General features: G+C 42.6%; 1 pseudogene; it reads left to right on the top strand.

Moving 5' to 3' along the window:
- Positions 1-259: 259 nt before the first annotated feature.
- Positions 260-15,708, top strand: LOC133762066 (methylsterol monooxygenase 1-like; annotated as a pseudogene).
- Positions 15,709-20,573: the final 4,865 nt, after the last annotated feature.

The raw sequence follows: 20,573 nt of genomic DNA on the forward strand, positions 1-20,573 counted from the left end.
TCTCCAGCCACGCAGGCCCCTCCTTGGTTACCAAGTAAGATAGCATGATTGCATGTAGGGGAGGGGTTGGGATAGAGAGCATCCAGCTTGGCTGGGCTCCGCTGGGCATGGTCATTGCAGATGGCAGAGAAGAACAGGGGTGGCCTGGACTGGAGGGGTGAGGGTGTAGTAGATGATAGGTAAGGGGCATAGCTGGATGAGAGAAGAGAGAAGGAAGACCAGGTTTAGTGAATGGGGCAATGGTGCCAGGGGAGTGAGCATGAGCAAGTACAACGTGAGCCAGAAAAGTGATTTCAGAGCAAGAGGACTGGTGGGTCCAGGATGTGATGTGCTAAGCACAGAGGACCTTTGTCATGGTGCCAGTAGGAACCTGAAGCAGGTAGAAAACAAGGAGACAGCCTCTAAGAAAGAAAATTTCGGGGGCTGGCACTCTGGCATAGTGGGTAAAGCCACCACCTGCAGTTCTGGCATCCCATATGGGCGCTGGTTCAATCCTGGCTACTCTACTTCCAATCCAGCTCTCTGCTGCAGCCTGGGAAAGCAGTAGAAAAAGATGGCTCAAGTCTTTGGACCCCTGCACCTGTGTGGGAGACCCAGAGGAAGCTCCTTGCTCCTGGCTTCAGATCAGCCCAACTCCGGCCATTGTGGCCATCTGGGGAGTGAACCAGCAGATGGAAGATTTCTCTCTCTCTCTGCCTCTGCTCTTCTGTAACTCTGCCTTTTAAATAAATAAAATAAATCTTAAAAAAAAAAAGGAAAGGAAAGGAAAGAGAATTTCAGCCTGAGGACATGGTTGTGACAGCCCCAGGAGTACAGCCTTCAGGGCCTAGATGTGCAGGCCACTGAGCTGAGAGCATTCCTTCTGGCCACAAGAGTGCAATGGGAGGTAGGGAGAAGCCAGGTAGCAAAAGCATCTTTGCCTCTGCAGTGGTCAAAAGGCCAAGGCAGAGCCAGAAAATTGGCCTAGGGCAAAGGCTGGGGAGGGGTGTGGTCTGGCCGAGGGCCAGGCTTCCAGGCTTCAGGGGGATGGGCATGGCTGTGAAGAAGCATGGTGTTGGCACAATGGGTGGGATATGGTTCCTGCAGGAGGGAACACTGGAAGCATGGGTCATGCATCCATATCTACCCCAATTCCTTTTCACTCACAAAAGTCCCTGCTTCTTTCAAGTTGTTCTTACCCAGAGCTCGTGTCTCCCAAGTCTCCCACAATTCTTAGTGGCTGTGCTAGAGCAAGGCTGTCAGTGAGCACGTGGGTGGCTGCAGCAGGAGACGTGCTGCTGGGCAGAGGGGCTGTGGTGTCTGAGAGGAGGGTGTGACCCCAACAGACTGTGCAGGAGTGGCCAGAAGCTCACAGGCCTTTGTGGAAGGGCCAGTAGAAAAGCCCTGAGTGAATTCTCTAATCAAGCCACAATTGTGTTTTCGCCAACAGTTCCTAGTGCTCTCCTGTAAGCTTGTGTTCTCTCTACAAATTCTATTTCTTCCCACAACCCTGTGTTCTCCCACCATCCTCCCTGCATTCCTACGGGGCTTCCTGTTCTCCCACAGTCCTTTGTGTTCTTTCACAATCCTCCCTGCTCTCCCACCATTCTCCTTTCCCTCCCAGAATCCTCCATTCCTTCCCACAATGTACCATTCCTTCCCACACTTCTCTGTTTCTTCCAGAATTCTCTCTAGTTGTGTGTCCCATAAGTTTTCTGGCAGCTCACTAGAAGGAGTGGCCAGAGATGCCCGAGAGGCTGATACTAGCTACAGAAGCAAGTCCGTGGTGTTGTGGAGGGAATAGGTGTGACGGGCATGAAGGATTCAGTGTGGTATTGCCAGGAAGCTTCTAATTCAGGGAGCTGTCCATCCTCTTTCTTTCCCACCCTTTCCTCTGAAAGCTTTTTTTTTTTTTTTTTAAATTTTTATTTGACAGAGTTAGTGAGAGAGACAGAGAGGAAGATCTTCCTTCCGTTGGTTCACCCCCCAAATGGCCACCACGGCTGGCGCTGTGCCTATCCGAAGCCAGGAGCCAGGTGCTTCCCCCTGGTCTCCCATGCGGGTGCAGGGCCCAAGCACTTGGGCCATCCTCCACACTGCCTTCCTGGGCCACAGCAGAGAGCTAGACTGAAATCCACTGAAAAATTGTATTCAGAAACTGGACACAATCTTATATATTGATTATACATAAGATCATTCATTAGAAAAACTTTTTAGAAGGTTAATCCATTTATGTAGGAAATTATGAAATCCTAAACTAAGGCAGTAGTGAGTTTTGTAACCAGGAGAGATAGTTAGGAAGTTCAGGATATTCTTCATTGTTCCCTGGATAAAATTGTAGAAAATAGCTTGTCTTGGCAGGCATTAGGTCATGAGAGTGGAGTCCTCATGCATGGGATTAGTAGCCTTAAAAAGAGACCCTACAGAGCTTTTCATCTCTGCTTCCACCATGTGAGAACACAATGATAAATCTGCAATCTGCAACCAGGGAGACAGCCCTCACCAGAACCCAACCATGCTGTCGCCCTAATCTCAGACGTCTAGCCTCCAGAATTGTGAAAAATAAATTGTTATTTAAATTATCCAGTCTATGCAACTTTGTTATAGCAACCCCAAATGATGAAGACAGGATAGTAACTAGAGCTCTGTGTTTACCTATCTTTATGTAAGAATGTATTTTACGTTTTTTGTTTAGATTCCAGGAAGTTCAGAGTTCAATGTAATACCAATCAACAAAAATCACATAGAACAACTCATGACTGGTGTATATACTTTATTTTTTAATATTTCTATTGGATTAACTTCATTGAATATTCTTCTCTTTGTCTTAAATAACCTCATAGTACTTTTGAAAAAGAAAAGGCAAATAAGAAATTGATGGATGGATGGATAGATGGGTGATGATATATAATCTTGAATATGAGTATAATCTTGGTTATAAGCCCAAGGAAAACTTATTGATTTAAATCAGCAACCTTTTTAATTTAAATTTTGTATATATATATAAATGGAACATTTCGTGTATCTCATTCATACAGTTTTAAGAACATGATACATCCCACCCCATCCTCCCTTCCCTCCTTCACTCCCACCCTTCTTCCTACTTCCTTTCTTGTATTTTTTTAAAAGTTTTGCAATAACATATTTTTTTCCTTTGAGAACACAAGTTTTATCATTAACTGAAGAAGCACCTAAGAAAACAAGCAATGGAGTTGGGCACTTAGGCTTATCTGAAACTTATGAGACATAAGAGTATCCTCCACTTAATACATTAAAATGAAGTAAATCTTTGAGAATACGTTTTACTATTAACCCTCATAATACAACTCTTTGAGGACAGAAGTCCTGCATGGGAAGTTAGTGCCCAATGACTCCTGTTGTTAATTTAACAGTTAACACTCTTATATATGATGTCAGTGATCAACCAAGGCTCTTTTTTAAATAGAAAAATTCATAAGTACAACTTTTGGATTATAGTGGTTCTCTCCCCATACCTGCCCTCCCACCCCAAACCATTCCACCTCCTACTCCCTCTCCCATCCCATTCTTCATTAAGATTCAGAGATGGCTAGACTAGGTTTCTCTGGCTGTCACCCAATAATATTCATGTCACTCATACTCCCACTATTTGCGGATCTCCAACTCCCTGCAATCTACCTCTGAGTATATCCAAAGAACACTTTGTTGTCCTCAGTTATCTCCTACTTAAGGATATTTTTCTCTTGCACCAGCTCCTCTCCCCTCATTGGGTAGTCCAGGTCCCCCAGGTTCTGCTCTCTCTATTTTCTAACTTTCTTGAAGCAGAGCCTCTGAAGCACTAAGTTATCCATGTGTTGGGGAACTTCTGGGAGAAATCCACCCTTGCCCTCTCACTTTCTAAGCACTACAGTCTAGATCTTTCTATACAGCCCACCTTCTACTCCCACTGAGCACAAGTTCATGGGCTATAGATTGAAAGTGACACTGAATCAGAGACACTGAATCAGAAAATGAGTCCAAGTTTATAACTAATTCATCTTCAGGTTGCCCCATCCAATGACTAAGGTTTGTCCACAGAACTCATTTCTTTATTGTGAATTCTCCCCTATATATTCCTCAATATAACATCATCAATTCACCAAATACAGCCGGACCTCAGGAAAGAAAATGAGGTTCAAGATTCATACCTTACCCTACCTCTTTTCCAAGAAGTATTACCGGTGTAGTTATTATTACTACTTGTACCAATGGTTAGCATTGAAACCTCCACACAACTTCATGAGATAAGTACTATTATGGTACCTCATTTGCAGATAATGAAACTAGGGCTTAGGAAGAAATGTAAAAAATTGCCCCAGGTCTCAAAGTTAGTACATGGTGTAACTGGAATTTGAACCCAAATGTACTGACTCCAAACTCACTCACTTAATGGTCTCACCATATTGTCCCCTAAAAGTCCCTAACTACACTAGATTTTTTGTTTTAACATTTAAGTAATATGAATAGGACTATTTTGGACATGCCTCCAAATTTCAAGAAGTCAGGGAGGATAATAAGAAGAGCATGAGATGTGAATTCAGATTTTCCTCCCTAAAGACTGTTTTTCCCATTGCATGCTCTAGCACTGAGCAAGTCATGGAAAATTTACTTTTTTTCTATTTAAAGATAAGAGTTTCCATCACTAATATACTAAATAAGTTAATACATGCAAAGCACTTTAGCCCAGTACTTGAACTAGATTCCATGTTCTACTCAAGAAACTACAGCTATTATTGTAAAACTTAAACCTTTGGAAACAAGGTGGAAAATATACAATTATTCTAATACCAGATAAAAATAAAAAGTTTCCAGCCAATCCACACTGCTTTCTTTCAACAACATTACTCTTATAGTGTTCCTTGGTTGTTTTCCTATTTTCTTTTCTATATTTTTCCCAATCCTTCCTCGTCCCTATATGGCAAACTTTCATGTGCACTAAGGTCAATACAGTTACTCTTTCCCCCTCACCCACCCTTCTTTCCTTTCTTAAATACTATCCCATAAGCCCTTATTTTGGTGGTATCAATTGTACCAGTTCATGAAGAGTTTTCAAGGGTAGAGAATGCAAAGGATCTCAACAACTATAATATACTGCAAGACTGATGAGCTGCTTGGTGTGTCTGGAACACAGGATGTGACTGGTGACATTTTTATCAAGGTAATTAAGAGCTAAATAATAAAGGTCTATGAATCCCATGGTAAGAAATGCAGAATTTTATATAGGTCATGGAGGCGTTTGCAAATTTCTGAAGGGGAAAATGATCTGACAAATCTATTTAATTGGGGATGACTTTGGCATCAATACAATAATTTGATAAGAATAAATACTTCTTCAAGTTTGCAGTGATTGGAAGTAGAGAAACAATTTAGGGTCATTTGAAGTCATGGCAATAGCCCTGACTATGAAGATGACTATGACTATGAAGATGATCTGACCCAAGGCAGGGACATTGGGATAGAGAAGATAGGACACATCTTGGAGGAATTTGCCAAGTTGAATACACACTTGTCAAATATCAGTAAATGTTCTTGGTACTGGAGGTACAAGGTGGACATAGTTCTTCCATGTTCAGGCTAGACTTCAGGAGGTGATGAATCTGAGTACTCTCTCTAAGAAACTGCTCCCTAACCCCCTTCCCAGTTGTATTATTCTCTAGAGCATTCATCACCTCCTGAAGTCTATCCTGAACACAGAACTGTCTGTCTTTTACCTCCAGTTCCAGAAAATTTACTGGTATTTGACAAGTGTGTATTCAGCTTGGCAGATTCTTCCAAGATGTGTCCTGTCTTCTCATATTGGGCATCTCTAATGCAGTGACACAGAAGAAACCAGGGTGAACAACCTTGAAGACATCACAAGAAGTCATTTTCAGGTTGAGGAGTCACAGGTACCGAGCCAAGAGCTTCATTGTGAATTCCCCAAGCAGCACAATGATCAACTCTATAACAGGGAACGGGAAGGAGAAAGAAGTGGATAAACTAGGAGAAGTGTCCAGGAACTAGTTCTTAGAAGGCCTTGTAGACCTTTAAAAGGATTTTTTTGACTTACGCTGTAAGCGTGATGGGGGCTGTTTTTCACGTCTCCTAATTCATTTATCACCAACTAGTTTAGTCATACTGAAACACATAACTTGAAATTTTCAGAGCCTCGATGTCCTCATCTTTACAATGAGTATGAAGTACTCTACAAAACCCTGTATAAAAACCCGGGATGGTTGTGGAGATCGAATGGATCTGGGAGCCGTAGCTTCTGCTTTTGGCCTACACAACTAGATAACGGTGATATTCCAAGAGGAAACCTAGGAAGAGGGTTGGGATTGATGAGATCAGTTTGGATCCCACAGTGCTGTATGGCCTCCGGGTGGAGGTCTCCGACATGGCTGCTTCTGTAAGTGTGGACTTAAGACAGGATTTGCCTGGGGATGTGGATTTCTGAGAGGGCAGGCAAGAGAAGTAAGGCGGTTGGCACATTTTCACTTAAGTTGCTCTTATGGATTCAAAATCTTTCCCTGCTATTGCCTCGTAATTACCGTCTCCTTAAAGCTGAAGGAGAAGATCATTACACTACAAACCAATTCTGTATTCATTACTCCTCATCCTCCTTTCACTGGGGCAGACACACAAACCTACTTTTTTTTTGACAGGCAGAGTGGACAGTGAGAGAGAGAGAGACAGAGAGAAAGGTCTTCCTTTACCATTGGTTCACCCTCCAATGGCTGCTGCGGCTGGCGTGTTGCGGCCGGCGCACCGTGCTGATCCGAAGCCAGGAGCCAGGTGCTTCTCCTGGTCTCCCATGCGGGTGCAGGGACCAAGGACTTGGGCCATCCTCCACTGCCTTCCCGGGCCACAGCAGAGAGCTGGCCTGGAAGAGGAGCAACCAGGACAGAATCCGCTGCCCCGACCGGGACTAGAACCCGTTGTGCTGGCACCGCAAAGCGGAGGATTAGCCTATTGAGCCATGGCACCGGCCCACAAACCTACTTCTAACTGTTTACTTCTTGCTCTAGAGCACCATGAAAGAGGCATCCTGATGAAGACCTGGTGGTAGAAATGGTTTGATGGGATTTGCCCTATTTTCTATAGCAACTTCGAAGTCCACCCATTGAGTTTCCATTTGTGTGTTTCTGTTTTTCTCAATTTTTTTGTGTCTTCCTCCCTTTCAAAGTGCACTCTCAGGGGTAGGTATTTGGCCTAGTGATTAAGATATCTCTTAGGACAACTGCATCCCATATCAGAATGCCTGGGCTTAGATCCCTGGCTTCAGATCCTGCCTTCAGTTTCCAACCAATGCAAGCCTGGGGAAGTAGGAACGATGACCCAAGTAGTTGGGTTCCTGCCACCCAAGAGGAAGACTTGGATTGAGTCATAGGCATTTGGGCAATGAATCAGTAGATGGAAGCTCTCTCTATCTCTGTCATCTGCCTGTCTCTCTGTGTCTGTCTGCCTCTCCAATAAATAAATATTAAAAATAAAGTTTACTGGGGCTGGTGTTGTGGCAAAACTGATAGAGCCACCACCTGCAGTGCTGGCATCCCATATGGGTACCGGTTCAAGTCCCAGCTGCTCCACTTCCAATCCAACTCTCTGCTATGGCCTGGGAAAGCAGTAGAAGATGGCCCAAGTCCTTGGGCCCCTGCACCTGCATGGGAGACCCAGAAGAATCTCCTGTCTCCTAGCTTCAGACTGGCCCAGCTCCAGCTATTGTGGCCATTTGGGGAGTGAACCAATAGATGGAAGATTTCTGGCTCGCTCTCTGCCTCTGCCTCTCTGCAACTTTGCCTTTCAAATAAATAAATAAATCTTTTTAAGAAAAAAAATAGATTCATGCTATGGTTAAAAAAAATAAAGTTTACTGTCAAGAGCTGTACACTTCCTCTGTTCTTTCACTTGCAATATTATTGTCCCTTGTTTTGATGTTCCTTGACCTTGTGAGTAACTGGCATGCAAATATGAATTCATATGTATTTAAACATGACTGCTTAGTGGCATAATACTGTCAAAGATACAAGAGGCTGGTGTCAATAAGGGAGTCCTCTTCTCTCATTTCCTGGGCAAAGATGTCAGAATTTCTTGTGTATGAGCCACAGAGCTTAGAGTCAGGACCCGAGCTCTGAGAGGGGAGATGCCACATCTACCATGGCTATCTAACACCCGCCTCCACTCCCTATAGCTTTAAATATTCTACATAGGAAATCTCAGTTTGCCTAACAGTGGTGTATTCCTCCTTGAAACACAGTAAGAACAGTTGGCCCTCCATATCTGTGGCTTCTGTGCCCATGGATTTAACCAACAACAGACAGTAAACACTAACAAAACAATGTATGTATACTAAACATGCGCAGAGCTTTTTTTTTTTTTTTTCTGGTCATCATTCCCTGAACAAAGCAGTATAGCAACTATTTGCCTAGCATTTACATTGTTAGGTGTTATAAGTAATCTAGAGATCATTTGAAGTGGTCAGGTACAGAAGGGTATGCATAGATCTCGTTGCAAATAGTATGCCATTTTAAATAAGGAACTTGAGCATCCAGGAGTTGAGTATTCACAGGTGCCCTGGGGTTGCTAAGGGACAACAGTATCTTTCTTATTGATTTGGGTCCCAAGCCCTCATCCCTTGAAGTCATGTATCACAGCCAATCCCCTAGAATTCCAGAGGAGATTTTATAACAAATGTTTATCTGTTTCCTTTGCTTCCTTCTGTCCTTTTTTTTTTTTTTTTTTTTTTTGACAGGCAGAGTGGACAGTGAGAGAGAGACAGAGAGAAAGGTCTTCCTTTTGCCATTGGTTCACCCTCCAATGGCCGCCGCGGTAGGCGCGCTGCGGCCGGCGCACCGCGCTGATCCGATGGCAGGAGCCAGGTGCTTCTCCTGGTCTCCCATGGGGTGCAGGGCCCAAGGACTTGGGCCATCCTCCACTGCACTCCCTGGCCACAGCAGAGAGCTGGCCTGGAAGAAGGACAACCGGGACAGGATCGGTGCCCCGACCGGGACTAGAACCCGGTGTGCCGGCGCCGCAAGGCGGAGGATTAGCCTAGTGAGCCGCGGCGCCGGCCTTCTGTCCTTTTCTAACCCTTTACCTGATTCCTATGTGTCAGATGAGGGCCATTTTCACCACTCTCCCATTTGCCATTGAAAAGAGCAGCTAGAGGTATGGTTGGGTAGGTGGCCGGTCAGGAGAAAGACATCAAAGGAGATGGAAGCCACACTCAAGCAAGATCATATCCCAGGAACCCTCTGCTCTGATGAAATTGCTACTCCCCATCAGTTGTTTTCTCTTGTCTAAGTGCCTCTGTACCAAGTTGAATACTGTGAACCACTTTCTTCCACCTCTAATTTTCCTTAACTATAATCTTCTTTGTGGAGCTAATGCCTCCCTGCCCCCAGGTACAAAAACCTTTGGGAAGCCTCTGATGATAAGACCAGCATCCCTTTCTCCTCGAAGCCGGAGAGATGCTTCTATCCGTAGGGATGTTTCTACCCTCTGTCGTAGCATTGCCTGGATTTGTCTGCTTTCCAAACAAGTTTTTGACCTCACTGAGTACCTCCATATCCTCAGCCCTGGAGTCACTGCTGAGCCTACGTAGATGCTGAATCAGTGCTGTGTTCTGTGTACATTTTGTCCCAATTTCTTTACCTTTATTTTTTCATGGAGTTTCTTCATTTATTTCACCTGCAGTTGGGATCATGTATTTTTGATTTCGAGGAGAGGAAGTCTTCTCTGCCCTTTCTCTCCTTTTGTCCTCCTCCAGACAAGAGAGTGAATTTGTTTGATTTCAGCATGTTTAGTGGAACGCATCTTCTAAGAGCCAAACGTTCCTGAACACATCTGCATGTCCTTCTCCTCTCTGTTCCTTCTGGGTGCGGGACAGCCTGCTCACTTATGGGAGACATATTCATAGGTTTTTGTGTTGTTGCTTTTGCTCTGGTGCTCTCTGCTTTGACATCTTCTATTCCTCCCGTGTAGGAGCCAGTCCAAGACTTCTCTTCTTGCCCAGCCTAGATCCATATGGCCTTGCACGCCAGAGACGTGCTCTTTTTCATTCTACTTCCTTTGTGGTGGTGGTGTTTATTTTCTGTAAAATTTCATTTCCCTCTGATGCTGTCAGAGGATGTAATTCTAGCCTTTCCTTCTCTTCTTGAGGTAGAGCTTTTGTTTTGACTGTTTCAAAGGGGACAGAGTGAAGAAAACGGTAACTTTTATGGTCTGCTTTAATTTTATTTTTTAAATTTTTTTTAAAGATTTATTTATTTGAAAGTCAAAGTTACATAGAGAGAGGAAAAGCAGAAAGAGAGAGAGAGATCTTCCATCCAATGGTTCACTCTCCAACTGGCCACAATGGCCGGAGCTGTGCTGATCCGAAGCCAGGAGCCAGGAAGTTCCTCCAGGTCTCCCACATGGGTGCAGGGGCTTAAGGACTTGGGCCATCCTCTACCGCTATCCCAGTTCATAGCAGAGAGCTGGATCGGAAGTGGAGCAGCCGGGACTAGAACTGACGCCCATATGGGATGCTGGTGCTTCAGGCCAGGGCGTTAACACGCTTCACCACAGCACCGGCCCCCTATGGTCTGCTTTAAAGCAAAGATGTTTATTTTATTTTTTAAAAATATGTTGAGATATAATTCATACAACATGAAAGTCACCATTATAAAGTAAATAATTCGGTGGTTTTTCATATATTCGGTATGTTGTGCTGTTATCATCAATATCTAATTCTAGAATAATTTCACCACTCCAGAAAGAAACTCCTTAACCCACCACCAGTCACTTCTCAATTCTCCTTTCCTCCATCCCTTGTCAACAACTAACTCCTAAGCACCTGCTTATTCTGGACAATTCATGTAAACAGAATCAGATGATAAATAAAATTAAAGCAGGGCTTTTATGTCTGGCGTCTTTCACTTAGCACAATGCCTCTTCAGTTTTGAGAAGGGGAGTCTTCTGCATTGTCCTGTATAGCTCATTAGAGATCAGCGTTGGAGTTCAGAGCCCAAGATTTAGCATAGCAAGGTTCAATACCACACCTTTCTTTGCTTTGTTTGCTATTGCTCCATCCACATCAGGGACCCGCAGTGGATCAAGGCTGGCCAACTGGGTATTTGACGATTCATAGAACATTCTGGAATTACTGCCTAATAAAACATCTAGAACATGCTCCAATTATATGAACAAAGTACTTAATGCTTCTTATGGAAACCATATTTTAATTCCTATTACTTAAAAGAAGAGCAAATGTATTTGCAATTTGAACATTTTCTTGTTATCAGTTTTATGTTACCCTGAGTAGATTTTCTTGTCCTCCTAAATCTTAGTGTCTCTCAGAGCTAAAAATAAGTTACTACAGAAATCTGGGTGGTGGTGGTCCACAATTAGCTTGTGATCATCTAGGATAAACCAGAAACCTGGGACAGCCAATAGCATTGTTGTGAAGTCCCTCTCTTCAATCACGTTTGTATCCAGCTCCTTTGATTTGTGGAACCTATTATTTTATAAATTTTTTAAAGCTTCCTTATGATTGGAAAAGAATGCCAAGATGGTACATTCTCTTGGCAAGATGCTATGGCTGAGCTGTCATTGAGGATACCTGGCACTATTTCCGGCATAGACTCTTATACTACAAAAGAATATAGAAGTATATTCATATAATTCACCCTGAGTTTCAGGCTCCATTTGGATTAAGAACTAAATATGCACATCCTTTGGACACCCCAATTCTTGGAACTGGATTTTTCATTTCAATCATGCTTTTATGTGATCACTTAATTCTTCTTTGGCCATGGCTGGCTGTATATTTGGCTGAAACTATTGATGTCCATCGTAGTTATGATATCCCTCCTAAACCTATACATCTCATGCTTTCTGTGCTGATTTTCACAGGAACTTCACTGGAAACTATGCTTCAGCATTTACATGGGGTGACAAAATGTTGGAACAGATTCTTAGTTTAAGGCGTAGTGAAAACATGAAGGATTTGAGAAAAAATATCTCATGTAAACCTTTTTAAAAAGATACATTTTCCCTGAATTGGAACTAGTGGGTAAGATTGCTTTTGGGGAGCAAAAGTAAGCATGGATCTTGATTCCTAAGTGCTAAAAAGAACATTAACAACCTTTCTTTTTCTTTCTGACAGGAAATGTATCTACTTTACATATAAGTTCTGTATATGTAGCAATAAATACATATCTAGTGAAGTACAGCTTACATGAGGGAATTTTAAAGGCTGTGTTGCTAACCTTACAAGAAGTTTTTTTAAGGAGTGAGCAGTGTTAAGTTGAGCAACTCTACTACCTACCAACTAGCAATCTAGGACAAGTTAATTAACATCTCTGAACCTCAATGTCCTTTCATATAAAATGGGAGATACCCTGCTTTTTACCATCTCTCACGTATTTTAGGAAGCCCAGCTGGATCAGTATGGGTAAAATGAGTAGCAAAATGCCTTGTGTCATGATCAACACTCAGTCAGTGGTAGTTCTCTACTCTTTGCCACTATCATGGGCTAGACCCCTAATAGAGGCCACCCTGGCTGGTGCTGAAAAGACAAGTTCCCAAGAGAGCTCTCAGAGTACCCACTGCAGCCAGCTCAATGAGCACAACTCTTCTTTGGAGACTCTATAAGCTATTGCCTCTGACCATGATCCATTGGTTGCCTTCCCTGCTTAAATGTCTGTCATGCTGGCCACTTGTGCCATTTAGCTTCTGACCTCCTCTGCCAGGTAGATAAATTTTCCTGAAGCCCACAAGTCCAGGGCAACCCTCACACCTTTATTCTTTGTGATGATACGCTTGACTAAGTATGTCTCAGCCTAACTCCCTCTCTTGATTCCTCACCGAAGACACTGCCCACACCAACAATGAATGGCAGGCTCAACATCTAACGTCTTTGCTTCTCCTTTTGCACATTCTTCCTTCTCTTCTCTCGTCTTACATCCTGCCTCAACTTACTCCTTTCTTCCATTTTCTAAATTCTCTTTTGAAGTTGATGAGGGAGAAAGTAAATTTCAGGAAACAATGGATACCATTGTCTAAGTATTTCCAGAAATGACGGATTAGTAACAAGTCTGCCAAACTGAAAACAATCACGATTCTGGCACTCACTGAAGTTTCTGTAGACACACTAAACAATTTCATTCTTGCATGAGAAAAAGTTCAAAGATAATTCTTAGAGAAAAATCTGACCTCAATGTCAGGCATCCTGTGACCTGTCTCCTGAGAAAGTGCTTCATTCTTCATCTGAATGTGGAGTTGGATCAACTTCATTAACTTGGCTACACGTGCTGCTCGTTACATACGTGAGATCTAAAACATAGACAGTCTCACTTCAGCCAAGAGCTTGGAATGGACTCAGTATCATGTAGTAGTTAAGAGCCCAGCTCTGGCACCAGCCTACTGAGACCTGAAGAACTGGTTTATTGACCATGGGAAAACTTAATAAAATCTTGGTTTTTCTAATATACAAAATGAATTCAATCCTGTTTGTTATCTCAAATTTTTGAATCCAATTTACATATTACAATTGAGCCCCAGGCTTAGGAAGTTTCTCAACAGCATTAGTGTTATTGTTGCTGTGGACATAATTGTTATTAGCTTCTAAGATGATGCTTGAGAACTTAATTTTGGACTAGGAGATTTAAAAGCATATGTACATAATATGTAATGAAGATAGGTAAAGAAGATCATTTGAGGTGTTGGTTCTCAAAGTTAATGTATGTCAGAATCTTCTGGAAGGTTTGCTAACACACAGGTAGCTGCCCACTGCTCCTAGAGTCCCTGTCAGTAAGGAGACTTTTTAAAAAAATGTTTATTTATTTATTTGAAAATCAGAATTACAGAGAGAGACAGAGAGACAGGGAAAGAGAGAATCTTCCATCCGCTGGTTCACTCCCCAAGTAGCTGCAGTGCCTGGGGACCAGAATAGAGTAGTGCTTCCTACTGGGGCAGTAAGCACTGAGCAAATAATAACATGAATGTAACTTCAGACTCCATTGAGTAAAAGAAGTGTAATTCTCATATCGATTGTGTGAGATAGATACAAGAAATAGTGTTACCCTTACTTTAGAACTAAGGAAAAAGCATAGAACCAAATAATTTTCAGACTGGCAGAACTCTTAAAAATCTTTATTTAAAAAAAGCAAATGAAATTTAAGAATTTCATCAAAATCAAAGGAGTAATTGTCATCAGAACCAATTAGATTTTTATTTAATTTTTTTCTCACATTGTCTGAAACTGAAAAGCATGGCTTTGATATTTTATAGCACATATGATATATATATCAATATCTAAGTAAGAAAAAATATGGTCCTTGGGCCCTGCACCTGCATGGAAGACCAGGAGGAAGCTGGCTTCATATCAGTGCAGTGCACTGGTCACAACACGCCGGCCATAGCCGCCACTTTGGGGGGTGAAGCAATGGAAAAAGGAAGACTTTTCTCTCTGTCTCTCTCTCTCACTGTCTAACTCTGCTTGTCAAAAAAAAAAAAAAATACAAGGTAGCTAGAAGGCAACATAAATAGTCTTTCTCCTCCACTTTAGGGCACTGTATGATATTCATAGTGTAGCTTCATTTCTACTTCTCTTAATGGCCTACAAGTTAGTCATTATTCTTTTATTATATTTCTTATTGAGTGTTTTTCTTTCTAAGCTTTGGGCTTCCTTATCAAAAAGATAATTTACCCTGTGTGATGAAGTTTTAATGTAAGTCATTTATTTTTAACATTGGCACATTTATTTAAAACAGTTCACAATTTCTGAAAATAAATCACTTTAAATGTCCATAAAATATAATTTTAATTCTTTGGTAAAACACTTCTCAATCAGATTCTCATTGACCTTCTCAGAATTTTTTTCCCTGCTTCAATAAAAAGGAAACCAAAACATTCATAGAAAGTAAGTAAGAAATATCTAATAATTGCAGCATATTAAAAGAGAATGATGAGAAGCCTAAATATATGAAGTTTTTATGTATTTATTTATTTATTTTTAAAGATTTTATTTATTTAAGAGTCAGAGTGATGGAGAGAGAGAGAGAGAGAGATTTTCATCCCTTAGTTCACTCCCCAGATGGCCACAAAGACTTGGGTCAGGCCTGGCTGAAGCCAGAGCCAGGAACTTCTTCCAGGTCTCCCACATGGGTGGCAGGGGTCCAAGCACTTGGGCTATCTTTTGCTGCTTTCCCAGGCCATTATCAGGGAATTGGATCAGAAATGGAGCAACTGGGAAACGAACCTGGGTCCATTTGGAATGACAGTGTTGCAGGCTGTGGCTTTACCTGCTATGCCACAAAACAGGCCCCAAGAATTAAACTCTTAAATTCTGTCAGGCAGATAGACTACATGACTTTATTCTAGCTATGGAAAAGAGGTATCAACCTTAGTTAACTAATTCTGAATCTGGTGACACTGGATCTTACATAATACAGATGGGTAAGATCAAGGTGTAAATGGTGATACCACGTATCACTTACCATGACCATATGATCACAGTTTCAAAGGCACCAGAACTTGGTGAACTTAAAAAAAAATAGATAAAGTAGCATTTCTAGATCTGAAAGAGAATGTGGAAAATTGTCTACTCTTACTTTTTATTACATAGTTGACGAAACCAAGGCCCTGAAAAGAAATGACCTGCCCATGATCACAAAGACAACTCCAAGTTTCCCGATTACCTGTCTGATGCTTTTCTCTGAACTGTGGCCCTGGCTTAGTATTTTGTGAGTTTTATTCCATCCCCTCCATCCCACCCCATGGATGTGCCTTTAGCCCAGGAAAGTGTGGGAATCTTTGTACACAGTGTCACAGGAGTGATGAAATTGCAAAGTCAGAAAAGTCTATTCCTTGCTTTGGAGTTTCTTAAATGTGGATCCTATAACATAAAAATACAATGTATCTGAGCAGAATTGACATTTTGGGATTTGATTGTTTGCTACAGCCCTTATCTCCACTATTGAGGAATAGTGTATTTTTTCTTCTTACTATTTGTTGAATTCTTTACTTAGTGGAGAGTTAAGCTTACGATTATAAAATAAACTGAAAAATGTAATTGTAAAATTTCAAATAAAAAATAAGACAGGAAGGTGGAGGGGGAGTGGGAGCACTGGCAGGAGAGAGGGTAGAGATAGATGTATCTCTAGACTCCTAAACCTGCATATATGACCTACGTGAAATTTGTTCACCTTATATAGATTTTAAAAATTGAAAACTCTGGAACAATGCAAAATGATACGGGAGCAATTCATCCTGCGCCAAGCTGAATGAAGCTTGTCTGGGATGAAGAAGTTCAAAAGGCTGATGCAGAGTTTAGCCATTGTTGCTTTCTAGGAAGGGAGCCTGGGATCTGCTTCTTAGCCAAACACCTAAGGATTTGCACCAGAGAACACAGAGGCAGTTAGAAGGTCCGCAAGCACGGTGGATCTGAGCGCTCAGCACGTGTGGAAGGTTTGAGTCTCCTGCATGTTCAGCCCTTCCTGGCAGGGAGAAGCAGCAGAGCTGGGCAGGGAGGCGGCCGAAGGCCTCATCAAGTTCTTCATCTTACTCCTGTGCGCCGGAACAATGAAAGGAGCCTGTGGCCTCCAGGAGGGTGGACACAGCACACTATCAGAGGGGCCCGAAGTCTGAGGTGGAGGCTGAGGAGGGCTACGGAGTGACCGGCGAGGGTGTGCTATTGTGGGTGTCATCCCGCCCTCCAGGCCTTGCCCAGGCCTCCACGTTGTGTAAGTCAGCCCAGAGTTAGACCCAGTCCTGAGGAAAGGGAAGAGCAGGTGAAAGAGTGGGGGCAGGGACCACGCTGGATTAGCTGAGGTCACATTTCTAACCATTTGGCCAAATGAGGGATGAGAATGAATTTTAAGTACAGTTATAACAAAATAGAGAATTTTTTTTTGTATAAAAGAGTTTGTGGGTAAGTTTCTTTTTTTCCTCTTTCTTTTTTGTCTGCTACAAATATTACTGCTTATTTGGCATGAATGTCATTTTCCCAATTGGCAAAACAGTTGCTTTTCTGAAATGAAGTTAAAAAAATAACAACTTAGTCCAATTAGTTGCCTTGTAAAATGGCCTTAAATAACATTTTAGGAAACATGGAAACTCCCCTTTTAAATGAAAACCTGCGAAGAACAATTTATGTCCCTTAAACGTTTTAATGTAAAACTTGTGTTGGTGTTACAATTTGGATTTGAACACCAAGTCAGCCCCCATACATTCCCCTCTCACTTCCTGTGTTAAGAAGTTTCCAGAAACTCTGTTACAATAGAAGGCCTCCAGAGAAAAGACCTCCCAACTTCCTCTGGGACACACTCCCAGTTCCCTGTCAGCAGAGTGCATTATTGTTTCCTTATTGAAATCCAAATTGTACTTCTTACTTTTCAGTCTCCCTGTGACTGAAATATTTCAAATGTGCCTATATTTATTCCTGAAGTGCATGCAATTAACTTTCAACTAACATTGATGCACCCCCTTGAGACTTACTATGTGTAGCTTCTCTTCTTTTGACAATGTTCTGTAGTTCTAGCTCCTTCCTAAGTGTGGGGAATGCCAGGAAGCAGTATGGTTAAACACAGGATTTGGACTTTCCCCTGGCTCTGTCACCTACAGGCTTTGGGTCTTGACACAAATCACTTAACTTCCATATGCCTCAATTTTCGCATTTATAAAATGAAGATAATGATAGTTACTGCCTCATAAAGTTGGGAGGATTAGAAGTAATCCATGGACTTAGTATAGTTTTCAGCAAGTGGTTAATGTTCAAGAAATGTCTACTATTACCATTATGTTACCTGGTAAAAAGATTTTGCTACATCATCCCTCACTTTATAATATTATTCCCCCCCTTGCTATTATTCTTTAAATGCTCATTGAATATATTCTGAATTGAGCATTTGCCAAATGCTTTCAATTTTCAGTTCAGTAAATTTTCATTAAACCCATCTCATGTGGCAGACACCACTAGCAGGGCAGTGAGACCACACAGTGAATAGCACGCAGCCTCTGCTCTGCTCTTCATCTTGCTGTGGAGAACTTTACAAGCCTGGTCTAACAGTGGTACTGAAGGGAAGTTACACTTCTCCATCATGACAACTTAAAGAAGAAGGCAGAGAGAGTAGGGTGAAAGGATGGAGTGCTAAATAGGAACCTTGCCATGTATGGTTTTGTATTACAAGGGGCCTGAACTTGAACCTGTTGGCTTTGTGGAAAGACTGCATACAACGAGATATCATGATTTCACTTTTTAAAAAAATAAATTGTTGATCTCAGTGTGGAGGAGAGTCTGAGGGTTAAGAATCAAATAGGGGTTGGCATTGTGGTGTAGTAGGTAGGTCAAGCCACCGCCTGCAATGCAGCATCTCATATGGGCACTGGTTAGTGTCCTGGCTGCTCTACTTCCAATCAGCTATCTGTTGATGGCATGGGAAGAGCTGTGGAAAAATGGCCCAAGTGCTTGGTCCCCTGTCACCCACATGGGAGACCTGGATGAAACCCCCAGCTCCTGGCTTTGGCCTGGCTTTGGCCTGGCCCATCCCTTGCCATTGCCGTCATCCTGTGTCTCTCTTTGTTTCTCTCTCTTTTTTTTATTTGACAGGTAGAGTTATAGACAGTGAGAGAGAGAGACAGAGAGAAAGGTCTTCCTTCCATTAGTTCATTCCTCTAATGGCCACTACAGCCGGCGCTGTACCGATCTGAAGCCAGGAGCCAGGTGCTTCCTCCTGGTCTCCCATGTGGGTGCAGGGCCCAAGCACTTGGGCCATCCTCCACTGCCTTCCCGGGCCACAGCAGAGAGGTGGACTGGAAGAGGAGCAATCAGAACTAGAACCTGGAGCCCATATGGGATGCCGGCTCTGCAGGCGGAGGAGTAACCAAGTGAGACACGGCACTGGTCCCGTCTTTCCCTGTTTCATTGTAACTCTGACTTTTAGGGAAATAAATAAATCAGAAGAAGGAGAAAGAGAAGGAGAAGAGAAGGAAGGGGAAGGGAAGAAAGAAAGAAGAGAAGGAGGAGGAAAGAAAAAGGAGGAGAGGAAGAGGAGGATGAGAATAAAGAGGAGGTGGAGGGGGAGAAGGAGAAAGAGAAGAAGGAGAATCAAATAAACAGAAGCAGAGGAATCAGCTGCCCAGGTGAAAGATAAAGTAGGATTGTGTCGAGATGAAACAATAGGATCAATACACACTTTGGATGTAATACTGTTAGGAATTACTGATTGGAGGTGGGGTGGGAGATTCTGAAGGGTAGGAGATGGAGGATGACACCCACGTTTGGGATTAGTGGCTGGTGGGTTAGTGGCTTGTTGACTTGGGATGGTGTTGCATCCTGATCCTCATCTTAAGTTGAAACTGTACTGGAAAATGCATGTAACACGCCTGACCTACCAAACGTCATAGCTCAGCACATGGTACAATATTGAGGATTGCTTTTCTTCCCTTGTGATCATGCAGCGTGGCTGCCTGGGAGCTGCAGCTGCTGCTCCTACCCAGCATCATGAAGGTATGAAGATCACCAGCTCGAGGAACGGAGCAAAATTCAAAACTCAAAACCTGGTTTCTACCAAATACATCTAACTTTCACACCATTGTAAAGCTGGACAGTCATCAAGTTGAACCATTTTAAGTCTGTATTGGTATTTTATTGCTGTCATAAGTATTTTATTGTCATAGTGTTTTATTGCTGTCTTAAGTACCACAAATTTAGCAGCTCAAAGCAACACCTGTTTATTTTCTCATAGCTTGTTTCATCTTATAGCTTGTTCTATCGGGGTCTCCATTTACAGTCTCACAAACTCTTTCAGGTTGTGGGTTAAATTCCAGCCCTGAGGTTGTAGCACTGAGGTCCCCATTTTCTTGCTTGCCATCAGTCAGGGGTGTATCTTTGTTCCTGGAGGCATCATGCATCCTTCTCGACTTTCCACATGGACCCTTTCTAGTGATAGACCGTCGAGCGCCTCTCATCCTTGGAATCACTCCAGCTTCCTTTTCTGTTGTATCTCCCTGCAGCATCTCTTCAACTTTCTACTTCTGCAGCCAGAAAAGAACATTCTGCATTTTTAAAAAATATTTATTCATTTGCAAAATAGAGCAATACAGAGGGGGAGGGAGAGAAAGAGAGAGCGAGAGCAAGAGCGAGAGCGAGAGAGAGAGAGAAAGAGATTCTGTTTGTATACTTTCCAAATTGTCACAACAGTGATGTCTGGACCAATCCTACACAAAGAGCCCAGAACTCCATCCTGATCTCCCACAGGGAGTGAGGGTGGGAAGGAGACAGGGGATCAAGTACTTGGGTCATCTTCTACTACCTACTCCAGCACATTAGCAGGAAGCTGGATCAGAAGTGGAGCAGCCAGGACTCAAACCAGCACTCCATTATGGGATGCCTGTATCACAAGTGGCAACTTAACCCACTGCACCACAATGCTGACCCCTATTTTCTGTTTTTAATGATGCATGTGATAGATTGGGCCTACCTGAGTAATCCAAGGTACTCTCCCCTCCTCAAGATAAAGAGGGCCGTTTGTCCATGTGGATTGAAAAAACCACAGTTTGAAAATACGCAGAAAAAAACATTGCATCTGTGGTGAACACGTACAGACCTTTTT

The sequence above is a fragment of the Lepus europaeus genome, chromosome 6, assembly GCF_033115175.1.
Source record: "Lepus europaeus isolate LE1 chromosome 6, mLepTim1.pri, whole genome shotgun sequence".
Taxonomy (NCBI): Eukaryota; Metazoa; Chordata; class Mammalia; order Lagomorpha; family Leporidae; genus Lepus; species Lepus europaeus.